This window comes from Leptinotarsa decemlineata, unplaced genomic scaffold (assembly GCF_025532065.1).
Source record: "Leptinotarsa decemlineata unplaced genomic scaffold, Ldec_3_MD MMD2_tig00001393_RagTag_RagTag, whole genome shotgun sequence".
Classification (NCBI taxonomy): Eukaryota; Metazoa; Arthropoda; class Insecta; order Coleoptera; family Chrysomelidae; genus Leptinotarsa; species Leptinotarsa decemlineata.
Window position 1 is genome coordinate 9944858 of NW_027412562.1, and position 13808 is coordinate 9958665.

Consider the following 13808-nt stretch of genomic DNA (forward strand, 5'->3'; position numbering starts at 1 on the left):
ATAAGTTTGTTGGGGGTTAAAATGGACACCAATATGTCTTGGCACAATCATGTCGCTGGAATTGCAAAGGATGCTTCTCAAAAGCTTGGAGCACTCTTCCGAATCAGAAAACTGTACACACCTCAGCAACTTTTGATGCTTTATAAAGCTCAGATCAGGCCTTCTTTGGAGTATTGTTCTGATGTATAGAGCTCTGCCCTCAAACATACCCTGAAATTACTGGATTCCATTCAGAAAATAGCCATCCGCCTGATTGAAGACTCAAATATCACTTCCAACCTCGATAATCTGGAACATTGAAGAAACATCAGAGATTTGTCTCTTATTTATGTATACTCTCACGGGAGGTGTTCAAGTAAGTTGGCACATTTGATTCCACCAAGAGCAGTACATATCAGAAATACGCGATGGACTGTGACTGCTCATCGTTTTGAGGTTCAACTCAGTATACCTCGAACTTCACTGCTTAAGAACTCTTCCACTTGAACAACTGCGTGTGTGTGGAATAAACTTCCTGAGAACGTTTTTCCAAATGAGTTCAATCTTCAGCGATTTAAATCCAACGCGAATCGCTACTTTCGCACAGGCACCGCTGTTAGAGCGCCCTAAGGATTTTCTTGTAATGCTTGTGTTCTGTCTTCGAAAAAATGTCTAGCGATTTATCTTTTGATAATTATATGTAGGTATTTCACTATTATAAAAATAAGTTGATTTGAGTAAATTATAATACAATTTTTATTATGAAGTTTGTCATTTCATTCATAACATCCTCATTTGAGTATGTAGTGACTGTGGTAGTCCCCTACTCTCTACATTCTGGTGGTGAAATAGAAAGAAAAAGTCATCTTTCAATAAATCTTCCACATTATAAAACATCATTAAAATCTGTCAGATTGAGAAAATAATATGTCCTCCACTTTCCAGTAACTACCATGAAATTCGACGTGGATGAAACTTGAGGAATATAATTGCTAAACCAACTTCGATTTCTTGAATTAAAGGGGCGGAGTAGATCACGAAAATTGAAAAGTTGCACATAATAAGACGCCCCAGAATTACATACTGTGTGCATGGAGCGTGTGTTCATAATCACTGCATGATTCATGTTCCGACCGAAAGTTTCAAGATCGCAACGATTAATCCAAGATAAAATGTTATTTAAACTTTATTTAATTTTTGATTGCTTGATTATAGAGGTTGCGCCCATTTCTTACTTTGTCCATTCTTTCTCCTTTCTCAAAATATACACCGTCATATATAATCCGGCAATTAATTAAATTACCCAAAATCTTGTAAGCTTTCTCTGTTTATTTTTCACAGGAATTGGTGAAAATAATCTTTATTCGGGAAATGATAAAAAGTAATCTAATAGTGTTAGATTAGGTTAGGTTGGGTAGGTTAGGTTGGGTTAGGTTAGCTTTGGTTCAAAGTGAATAAGTGATGGCAGCAGATTTAATGCCTATTTTTCGAACAAAATATGCAAAAACATGTTAACTACTTTAGATAATCACTGTTGAGTTGCATTCGAATTTCCAAAAGGTAATGTGGACTGTACAAAAACATGCTCAAGACACAAAAATCTCTAAAGCGACTTCGCAGATCTGATGAAAAAATGTTTAGTTTTCATCGACTTCGACTTCCTGTTCTTCATCGAATTCTGCATCTTCGTCGGCAGTTGCTTCTTGGTACTGTTGTTATTCAGACAGCAAATCGTTCATGTTGGATTCTGCTTCAATGAATTCCATCTTGCACCCGGTGCACCAATGCAAGAAAGCCTTACGCCTGAACATAGCTGTGAACTGTTCGGAGATACGTTTGAACAACTCATAGATGGCAGTGGAGTTGCCAAGGAAGGTGACGGACATTTTCAGACCTCTGGGAGGGATGTCACAAACGGCAGTCTTCACGTTGTTGGGGATATATTCGATGAAGTAGCTGCTGTTCTTGTTCTGGATGTTGAGCATTTGTTCGTCTACTTCATGGTCACCCTTCCTCTGAACACTGTAACTGCTGTAACTCCTCGGGATATTACTGGAACAAATCCAAACATAAAGAAGTGAAGACGAGGGAAGGAAACCATGTTAACAGCTAGTTCACGGTGATCAGCATTCAGCTGACCAGGGAACCTAAGGCAGGTGGTGACTTCGGGACATGGTGGGGAATACCAAGTGGTTCAAATCTCCGTAGGTAGGGGTGGTCAATTTCGGAGTCCTGAAGCAGATGTCATAGAGAGCCTCATTATCAATACAGTAAGTTTCGTCTGTGTTTTCTACAAGTTGTGAGGTTCCACAACAGTGGGTCTATTCTACCCCCAATTTCAACCCGTGAGGGTTTATTGTGGCTCACACCAGTCCATACATAACAAAGCCGCTTAGTTCGGTGAATGACATCTCAGATCAATGGCGGGTTAGGCCCAAAGTATATGCCTACCTTAGTTATCTTCCGAAAAGAGACCGTAGACTTTGTCTTCCGACAATGCGAACCTCTTCATGAGATGATTTAGAAGACAGTGACCGTGTCATCTCTGCTTTGGTCTAACAATTGTTTGGCGATATTGACTGTTAAAAATTGAACTAATTTTCGACATCGTTCGAGGAAAAATTTCCATATAACTCGGTACTACAGTAATAACTTGATATACAGTGTCACGCATAAAATCCGCAACACATGTGAAACTTTTCATAATAGATTCATTCAAAGATCCGCAGTAAATTTGTCATGTGGTACTCTGAGCTTGTCAAGTTTGTCACTTTTTCCAAAAATACTCAAAAAAAAAATTTTAGATGAATTTAAAAAAATTCAAAAAAATCTGCTTACTTTTCATATGTATACCTTTCCTCATAATTTAAACTCTATACAGTTTGACTCGCTTTACCGATTCGAACACAACGTAATTCAAATTTCCTCACTTTGATATCATATCTTGCCCAGAAAATACGCACATTTGTTTGTAATCAGAAAGAAATAACTACATCTCCAGTTCTTTTATTGTCAAAAGATTTGGAATTTTAGTGTATAAACGTAAATGTCAGTAATCGAATAAACAAAATTCTCTTCGTTCTTATCACCCCCGAATTTCTTACTCGTGTTTCTTTTTCTAACAGACTTAACCAAAAAATTTGCTGCAGATGAATTCAAAATATTTTGATGTAGTTTACATCCAACAGTGTAACTTTTGGGAAATTTAATAGAATTTTCACTGTCACTTCGGAAAAAAAACCCTTCAATTCAAAAACAGGAATCTTACTCGAATATCGTAATCTTTTTTGTGTGTACGAACTATGATTCATAAGTATGGAAATTATTTTTGTGCAAAATTCTTTTCACAGTTTCTCAGTCAACCCCTATTTTTTATCTTTTTTCCGTTTTTAACAACGCTCAACCGAATGGTAAGTTAATAATTACAAATTTTTACGTCATAGACTTCATTCCTAAAACTCGTTTCACTATATAGTGACATCCTCAGTTGGTTAATCAATAAAAATTCGTTGTTTTTTTTAATCATATGAAAAATAGCAATTACTTACAATGTTCAGTTTCACAATAGGATTTTGATTTAATATAATTTCAAGGAGCAAGATAAACATAGAATTTTAAACGTTTTTAGAAGCATTGATTGAAGACAGCAAATAAATTGGAGTTATTACAACATTGTTACAATAAGTTATTGAAATACCATTAAAGTTATTACAAAAGCTCAACAGAACTGGTAAATTTCAGAAGTTTCAGTTAAGTTGTATTAAAGATTAATAGTATTATTTTTCGGGAAAGGTTTTGGGTTTCTACTTCTCCATCTTTATACAAAAAAATATGAGAATCTTTCAAAGAAAGAAAAAGAACAATTATTTTCAAAATAAATTATTTACAAAGATATGTAGATCATTCAAAAAAGTTACTTTCAGACATGAACTGAAAGAAAAAGCTTTATCGAAACAACTAATTTCATGTAAACATTGAATTACACGTACGAAAAATGTACTTTTGCGACAACAACTTCCATATAAACATTGAATTAAACAAAATAAAACTTTTCTCTATTCAGTTTGTAGTCCAAACTTTCCTTATGGAACTGAATAAGATATCATTCACAGGATTGCTTTAAAATATTGTAACTGAAAGAGGAAAAATTTCACTTACATGGAACACTGTCATTCTAAATGGCAAACATCCGATGTTTCGGAATAAGACACTTGCCTTATTGCCTCTTCAGCACCATCTGGACAACATTTCAAGAAGAAAAAAAATCTGTTTGAAAATCTGTTTTTCCTTTAATCAGCTGTCGCCCCCATACAAACGACAACTCTCAGAAGTTGAGAAACTTGTGCGAGCTGAGGACTAACGAGGTATTACCTTTTAACGTGCGATTCCTAACACAGTACTCACTCGGCCCGGAACTCATTTACAAAATTACGACTTCATGTCACGAATGAGTTGAATCTATTCATGTCACGAATGAGTTGAATCTGTTCATGTCATTAGTTTTCCTTGACATTTCTCGATGTCGAATAATAATTTTGAAACTTATAAATAGTTTTCATATGAATAGTTGAAAACAAAAAGTTAACAGTCCTTATAATACTGGCTCCTTCGCCACTATTTAAAACATCAATCATTTGGAATAGGTGGATCATAAAGCATAAAAGTGACAAGAATATTTGTTTTTTTTCAATCTATTTCAAGAAGTACTAGGGAATTCAGTTCTATTAAAAGTATCGATCATTTTTTAGGTTTAAATTTTTCGATATATAACCAATGATTACTTTATATAAAAACGAATATGTACGTATATGGATGGAAAACGGTAACTAATTTGCAATTGAATATCAACTTCCTGATTTTGCAAATCAACAGAAATAATTCATCCGCGAACTTTATTATTTTCTATGTGTTATTTGTTCTCTGTGAACTCTTACTGAATACATTAACAGTACAAGCTGAATCAATAATAAAATGAATACAAATTTGATGGAAGATTTGCTTGAAAAAGTGAATTTGGAAAAATTCTGATCATTTTCAACATCACGTCACCTCCCTGTTGATTACTACACTTATATGATTTGTTCTCGAAATGAATGAATTTGAAAAAATGCAAAACTATTACAGAGGGAGTAATTTTGGCTTATTTGGCGCAAAAATTTGAAACTGTCAAATCCTGCACACAAATACATTGTTAGTTAAGAAAAGTGTGAGTTTAGCCACTTTCTCAAAGATTATCGTATTACTTGAAAAGAAGAATGTTGGTTATTATTTAAAGAAATATCTTCAACATCGAGCAGATCAACAAATTCATTAAAGAAGCAAATAATGAAATATATCTTATGCTGAAGGTAATTTTAACAAAACATCACAATTTTAGGGTATGAAAGTATCAACTTAATTTGCTTTATTTTCATAGGCGGTGCGTATAGACGAGAAGAACTAACGAAAGTGTCAATTGATCTAATGAATGACAAGAAAGACATATCCCTTTGAAAATAACACATAACAGATTATTTGTGAATTACAAAAAATAAAAATGTTCTATTCAGTTAGGAATCTCGGATTAGGAATAGCAGAATTTTAAAATTTACCCAATTCTAAAAATTGCACAGGCCATAGTAATCGTCGAACTTCTGTGACATTATTTGCAGATGATCGTAGAAACGTCACAAATTTAAAAAGACTAGCTAGAAGTTCACCAATGTCGCTGAAGGATATACCTATAGACAATTCACTCGCCTACAGCTCGTCCTAGATTTTTTTTACACGTCCAAACAACATTATTTTCTGGACTTGTTACGTAAATTACTATTACACTACATCTTCGCTTATTTTTCCTGTATAAGTACTGGTTTTATAGTCTTATACAGAGTAGAAGCGTGTGTTTTCATTTGTAGTATCACATTTTATTTTTATTGAAACTTTTCCTGTTGGTCTATATTTTGTGCAGTTTTATCAATATTGGACTAGTATCATCCATTTCTGGAGATGTGTGAAGGAATTGTTGTTTTTTCTGCCACTTGATTTTTATTCTATCGATTTTTTTTTCGCGATTGTTCGTTGTTAAAATTTCTTCAATGATATTGACTTATAATAGTAATTTCATGTTTCTTTGTGTAACTTTATTATCTTCTCTTCATATTCAATACGTTCTACATTTTCTTCATCTAACTAATTTATATTTTCATGTTTCTTTTTATCAGATTCGTTTTGCAGCATCTTAACATACTAATGGGACGATATATTGATTGTATTCATTATTTTCTAATAATATTTCTAGTCAGTCTTTCTGCAACTATCCTATATTATAGAATATCAATTTTTGTTAATATCGATATTATTGAAATAACTGAAATCTGTCACAAAACTGTTCCCAATAGTTCAGGTATAAAAAACGTTTTCTACCTCTCCTACATTTCGTTCCTCATTCGTGAACCGGTAGTAAGGGTGAATTTTTTCAACGTTTTCAATCTGAAAGGGACACAAAAAGTGAAACCGTTCCCATACTTTCCCACATAAGTATAATAGAAATTAACCTGTTTGGGGGTTCTTTTTTTATTATACTTTATAACTGTGACACCTGTGTATCAACTACCCACATTCAGATTCGTTACTCACTGAAGGCAATTTCAATAGACTACCTCTCGATGGGCATATATTTTTTCGGTCCTTTTGTATTTTTTATTTTTCCAGCAGAATAGAAGTCATAATTATTTTCTTGAATGTCTGGGATTAATTTCGGTATTATTATGTTTTTGTGTGGAGGTAACAGAAATTTACTACCTAGATAAAAATTTAGGACATTTTTTATGGCACTATGAAGCCGTTCGGGGCTTTAGAGCACACTTTTCTTTTCAAGAACCGTTGTTCATGGAGGGATTTATGATTTTAGGTTGCATCTTCTGAAGCGGTAGTTAAATTCTTATCTTCTCTTTGGGATTTGAATGATTTATAATGATAAATTGAGTCGGATAAAATCTTTCAAACTTCATTGATAAATTTCATATTCTTTGTTTCAATGTTATGAAGAATTCATAATGGGTGTGACTACATGGAGCTGAAAAATGTTAATTTTTCAATGCCTAACAAAAGTAGTACTGACGAGATGAATATATTCCTCATGAAACATTGTTTTGATGATATTGAAGATCTGTTGCTCAACCTTGTATCGGTATCGTTGGTGAAGCATTAAACTTGCTTGCAAATCAGCTGGAAAATGGGAAACAAAAATTGTTTCTCGAACGAGTAAAAACATAAATACTTATAGTTGACTACATGTTGAAGTTTTAAAAACATGCAAACTATATATTGAAAACTATTACTTCTATAGTCAACTTTCCATTTGGATGTTTAAGATACCTCAATACATGGACAAAAACGGTGATATACAATATACTTCACAAAAAAAACCAAATTATGATTTTCAAACAAAGGAAAGACTTTTTCACAATTATTCAGTTTAACTTTCGGGCAGAGCTTACGGCTGCACAATTAATTTAGTCAACTTACTAACTAATTAATCTTAAAAATATTAGAGTTCATATATGGCAAGAGAAAGAGCATTAAATCGCCAAAAGCTTTACATCGCTTCGTGAACTTATCTGAGTAACCTATGAAATATTTATGGAGATAGATGCACAATGTCTTATTCCTAAGACTACATAACTCATCCCTTGCCAAGATCGAGAAATAAGCGTTCCTGATTTTGCAACGATTCGGTTTAGTCTTTGGAACTTTTCTGCTTTGTCGGTTTGATGATTTTGAAGTAAATCATAGCAGATATTCCGATTGAAAGTATCAATATTATTATGAGGCTCATATTGATTCAAGCATGGCTAACGACGATTGGTTGCAGACTTTCCACATGGAGATTCTGTTCAATTGTTTCAATGTGTTTCAGTACATTTTCGTCGATGGATTTTAGCTTCATTGTGGGGAAAAACTGGCTAGATTTCTGTCTAGTAATATTTAACTTATGAAGTTCATATATTAAACTGTCGTGTAGCATATCTTCTTGACTGAATTATTTTCCATCTATTTCGACGTGAAAATTATTAAGAGTGATTATCGATGCATGATTTGGTGTATCCAATTTGATTCGCAATTGACTTGAGGGGTAACTGGCTGAACTGGTATCACAAGTACCCGATGGGAGTTTATCTGGGTTATCCTCGTTTATCCGAGAGTAACTGATACTCCTTCGCAAATATTTTTGCTGGATTTGATTATGTCAGCAATGGATAGATTGCAAATATTTGTTATTATCTGCTGTATAGGTGCATGAATTTTGAAGATTATGAAACCTTCTCGTATAATCGCTTGAGTTGAAAATAAATTATAGTAGTTCATGAAGATTTTCAAGAGAGAAATTTGTCTAAGTGAATTCAACCTTCGTGGTTCTATAACTGAACTATGCAATACGTTGAGTCTATAAAGCAAAATATATCGCAATTTCTAAATTTGGAATCAAGTTTTGAATAGAGTTCAGTTTTATGATAAGATTATTGTATTTGCAAATGAGAAAGCTTGCCCTAAATTGATGAGTTCTTCAATTTTTTGGACAATCTTCCAACCGCGGCAAAATGAGATCTTCGACCTCTAGAGGTCCGTAAAAATGTTTTTAGTTTACGTAATATCATTTTCCATATATGTAAATCCTGATCTATTTTATTATTATTGAAAGTAGAATAATGTTTATAACTAGTATTTAGAATTTGAAGTGGACGGTTCATTAAACTGTGAAAGTTCGAAGTCAATAATTCTATCTATTTCTTCCGGAAATATTTTAGGGATATCTTCTATGTTATTTATTATAGAGGGGTTATCTACATCATCTAATTCATCGAAGAGATGAATTTGTGTGCGTCTGCAATCATATTATTTTTGCCTTTTTATTAGTGAATATTACTGGAGTTTTTCCCAACACCGAATCGTTATTTTAACACTTCGACACGTGTTTCGATCACCAAGTGATCATCTTAAAGAGGAAGATCGAACTTTTTTTGATATTCCTATATTGACAAAAATAATACAAATTCTAAGGGAATTTTGATCATGAAAATTTTGTATCCTAGCTTTGAATTGTGATTTACGGGTGACTGCATATCAGAGGCCTATTATGTCGTGTAATGGTTTCAGGGAAATATTTTCCGACGATATAGGGTCTCAAAATAGAGGAATGGCAATCTGTATCGATTAAAAGTTAGATTGGGAGATTTTCCATGTATATGTACGACAAAGAATCAAAAATAAGGTTATTCAATTCTATGACGTTGAGGATCTTTGTCTGTGTGAAAATCTTGAGTTTTCTCAAATGTATTTTGTGAGATGTATCAAAGATCATATTGTCATTTCGCATGTATCTGTCATATGTGTTTCGTCTAGGAAGTGACACGGCATAAATAGTTCTTCTGATATAAAATTCAGTTGTTGGAAATAATTATTTTGTCTTGCATATTGTCTACTGGGTGAACGAGAGGTGGTTGACATAGGATTTGTCGTGATTGAATATATATTGGTTCAATAGGAAAAGTTTGTCTAGCAGTTCGGGGTTCATAAAAAGTTTGTGTCGGTCTTGGTTGTCGTTGATCAACGTTTTATATATTGTCTAGTCGGTTATGAAAATCATTGTAAGGTTGGTGTAAATCGTTATTTTTGTTCCCAAATGTATCTCTGTTTGTGTGATTATTCATTCGTAATTTGCTTCTCTTTTCGCTCTGTGGCGAATTTATCCTTTGTTCATTGCGGAAGTAACTATGAACAACTTCACTAGCTTGAGGGTTCACTAGCTTTGAGGGTTTCTAATGTCAAGTAAAAGTCTAAGTTTGTTGTCTGAATTAGCCACTAGGACGTCAAGAGCATTCTCTACTGCTTGTTCCATTAACAGAGCATTATGAGGTTCAGGAACTGAAGTATCTGAAGTAATTTTGATTTCAAGTCGTGTTTTCATTTGTTTTATTCTTTCAAGGAAATCTGAAAAATATTCGTTTTTGTTAATCGTCAGATGGAGAAAATCACGAGTGAGTGTCTCTCTGTCAATTCTATCTCCGTAATGTTCTCCTAGGGTTGTGCGAACTAAAGACCATCTGGTCAAATCTGGCCTACACATTAGAAAATTGAAAACGCCATATTTTAATTTTGAGCAAATTACATTAAAGGTGAAGTCATTAAAATTATTCTCCTTTGTACGACAGTAGTTATTGAAAAACTCATCACACATTCTAATAAAGCTTTCCAATTCACCTGAAAATTTAGATAGAAAATCTGCGATAGCTTTGCCGCTTGAATAGTGGGTGTTGGAATATTTACTTGTCCTGGAGTGATCGATATGTTTTCTGAGAGATTGGACCATTTTTTGTTAACTATTACTATCAACCATATCAAATAGTGTGATGTTATTTAGTAAATATTCGATTTTATATAAAAAGTTTTCGAAAAATAATTCAAGTTTGGCACTTTTTGCAAATATACAAGGTGAACACAGGAAAATGAAGGGAACCCAACACTTAGTCAGAGTACCTTCTTTGTCCTGGGATTTGTAGTGTTCTTGATTGGTGACGAATGGTTGGAAACAATGATCAGAAACAGTGATTCTGCTTCAGTTCTGCCTTTTCTAATTCTGCTTCTACTGCGCCAATTATGTTTTCGAAACAGATGAAAGACTTTTTAAAAACTTTCTTTTACAATTTTGCAATGAACCTTGGGGCAGAGCTTTCGTCTTCGTAATGAATGGAGTCAACTTACTAACTGATTAATCTCAAAAATATCAGAGTTTATATATGAAAAGAGAAGTGCATTACATGGTATACGTTAATGCATTAGCCCGTTTCGTGCACTTATCTACGTAACTTATGCCATTTTTTTAAGGGCAAAACACAAGCACTATAGGAAATCCATTTGAAAAAACGTTCTCAGGAAGTTTATTCCATATAAACGCAGTTTTCCAGATGAAAGAGTTCTCGAAGAATGAAGTTTGAGGTGTACTGAGTTGAACCTCAAAACGATGAGCAGCAGCAGTCCGTCGCGTATTTCTGATATGTACCGCTCTTGGTGGAATCAAATGTGCAAGTCACTTGAACACTTCCCGTGGAAGTATCTATAGAAAAGAGGCGAATCTCCAACCCTTCTTTGATGTTCCAGGCTATCAAGGTTGCACGAGATGTTCGCGTCTCCAATCAGGCGAATGGCTTTTTTCTGGATGGAATCCAGCAACTTCAGGGTATGTTTTGGGGCAGAGCTATATACATGAGCTTTATAAAGCTTTATAAAGCTCAAAAGTTGCTGAGGTGCGCACAGTTTTCTAGTTCGGAACAGTGTTCCAAGTTTTTCAGGAGCACTTTACAATTTCAGCGACATGATTGTGCCAAGAAATATTGATGTCCATTTTAACCCCCAACAAACTTAAAGAAGCAGAAAACGAAACTGTCCGACCTGATAGTAGTATATCCAGTTCGGAGACTCTTATCTTCTTGGAGAAAACCGATGCTTGGGTTTTTGTGGCATTGAATTGAACCTGGTTACTTCCACCCCAACTCGGAATCACTCCTAAATCCTCATCAAGATATGCAACCTCCTGCTGCCGGTGAGGATGTGCCTCCGTAGCCGATGTCCTGGAATCCAATTGGAATGTCTAGACAAGTGTGCTCTGTTGTCAGCAAAGCAATATATTGGATTATTGGTTTTTTCCAATACGTCGTTGATATACAACAAAAAGAGGGTTGGAGGCAATATGGATTCCTGGAGAACACCAATGTTGATGGTGAAAGTATTTGAGATATATCCATCGACGTCCACTTGCAGTGAATGTTCTTACAAAAAGCTGAAGGGTCATACAGTAAAATGATCCGACAAGCCATAGATCCGTTATTCCAAATATGGGTGTCATACGATAGAAGGTCACCTGTTGTTTCCGAAAACCATATTGATGATCGCTCAAGATGTTGAAGCCTTCCAAATATTTGAGGATATGGCGGTTAATGACTTTCTCTATAATTTTTGATATCACTGATAGCACAGCGACTGTTCTATAGTTATTTGGAAGATTGTCCTTGCCCTTTTTGGGAATAGGCTGAACGCAAGCAATATTCCAACAAGAAGGATAAACTCTTTTCTTATAAGACAGGTTGAAACGTGTTCAAAATACTGGTGCGAGTTCATTTGCGCACTTTTTAAGTACGATGACGGGCACTTCACCAGGGCCAGACGCCTTGTTGATATTGAGGTGGTTCAAAATTCGTCTGACTAGATGCTGCGCTGTCGAAAAGTAATTTCTGTCATTGTGGATTCTTGTGTGGGAATGGTGGGTGGTGTCTTTCCCACAAAATCGATTGTGAAGTGGGACGCAATTTGTTCAGCTGAGAGATTTGCTTTTCCTATGGCTGTTGGTGCAATTGAACAATCCATATTCATAAAATCAGTTGCACACTGTCTTATTCATACAACTACATAACTACCATGTTGAACAGTTCAGGATGGTTAGCAATTAAAGACTATGTGTTATGTCTGACACTAATTGGATGTGAACAATTATGCAGCAGACAATGTGATTCCTTGTCGTTATCATCTACATGCACTTTCGAATCACAGTGGGTCTACCTACAGCGGACATTATACAGCCTTCTGCAGACATCCCTATACTGGCACGTGGCACGAATACAATTATTCACACGTGTCACAAATTTCACCAAAATCGCTTTTGAGTTTAGATGCATACATTATCTTTTATGAAAAGTAAGAAACGATTTCGCACCTTTGAGCGTTTTGGAAAGTTATTTTTGAACTGTTGATTTTAATGTTATAATGAATTATTTCATGTCACTGTTCGATATCACTTTACACAATATTATTTAGTAACATGTCTTTTCGATAATACAATTCATCATATGTAAATTTATAATATTTTATGATATGCTTGATGTGAGACGTAAATTAGTGCATAACAAATTTTTTATTCATTTGACTTCTTTTGAGATTTCCAAGTGGCAACGAATTAATTTCATTTTTTAATATTTAATCGATATTTTTACACCTTGGAATTTTCACCTGCCGAACTGAAAGGTGTTATTCTTTCATTAAATGAAGGATTTATATATGCATTTTCGAAAACTTATGAAAAATTGGTTGTTTCCGCGAATTCAGTCGCGTGGGCTTCAGCTTTTCGATTTTCTCAGAGTTATCTAACAGCAACAGGGTTGAATATAGAGTTTTCCATTGCATAACTTTCAATAATTGTTATATATTGAGCCTGGAAAACCATCAGAAAAATAATAATGGTGTGTGATTTTTGACAGGTAACGTGATTTTCTGGAAATTGCTTACGGAGAAGAAATTTGTCGGCAATAAAAACAATTCCAAAAACTAGCCAACGACTTATAATCACTTGGATTTATGACAATTTTTTTACTATCTTTAATGTTAATGGGAACCACGAGTACTCCAAGAACAATTTTATAACTAATTAAAGAAATCATGGCCATCATTATACACAGCAGTGTAAGGTTTTTAGTTGTCATATAATTTTTATGATTTTAAATAAAAACTAAGACTATCAACAAATAAACAAGTGGATAACGAGTTCCTACGAATTTATTACGCTTATACGGCAAATTCATGGCATATAAAAAAGAAATATAGCTTCACCATTTCGTAGAATTTCAAGATAAATTATTTGTGAGTTTATTGAAGTTCGTATGCATCCAGAGGTTAACATTTAACTTTTTCACCCAAGGATTCAGATACTTTCATTTCAAAACTGCAATTTGTATCTTACAAAGTAATTTCAATAATTTTCAGTTTCAGTGTCGTTTTCAGTTAACAAAATCATACCAGTA

General features: G+C 34.1%; 1 pseudogene; it reads right to left on the bottom strand.

Annotated features, from left to right (window-relative positions):
- Positions 1 to 1616: 1616 nt before the first annotated feature.
- On the bottom strand, positions 1617 to 4152 carry LOC111509741 (tubulin beta-1 chain-like; annotated as a pseudogene).
- Positions 4153 to 13808: the final 9656 nt, after the last annotated feature.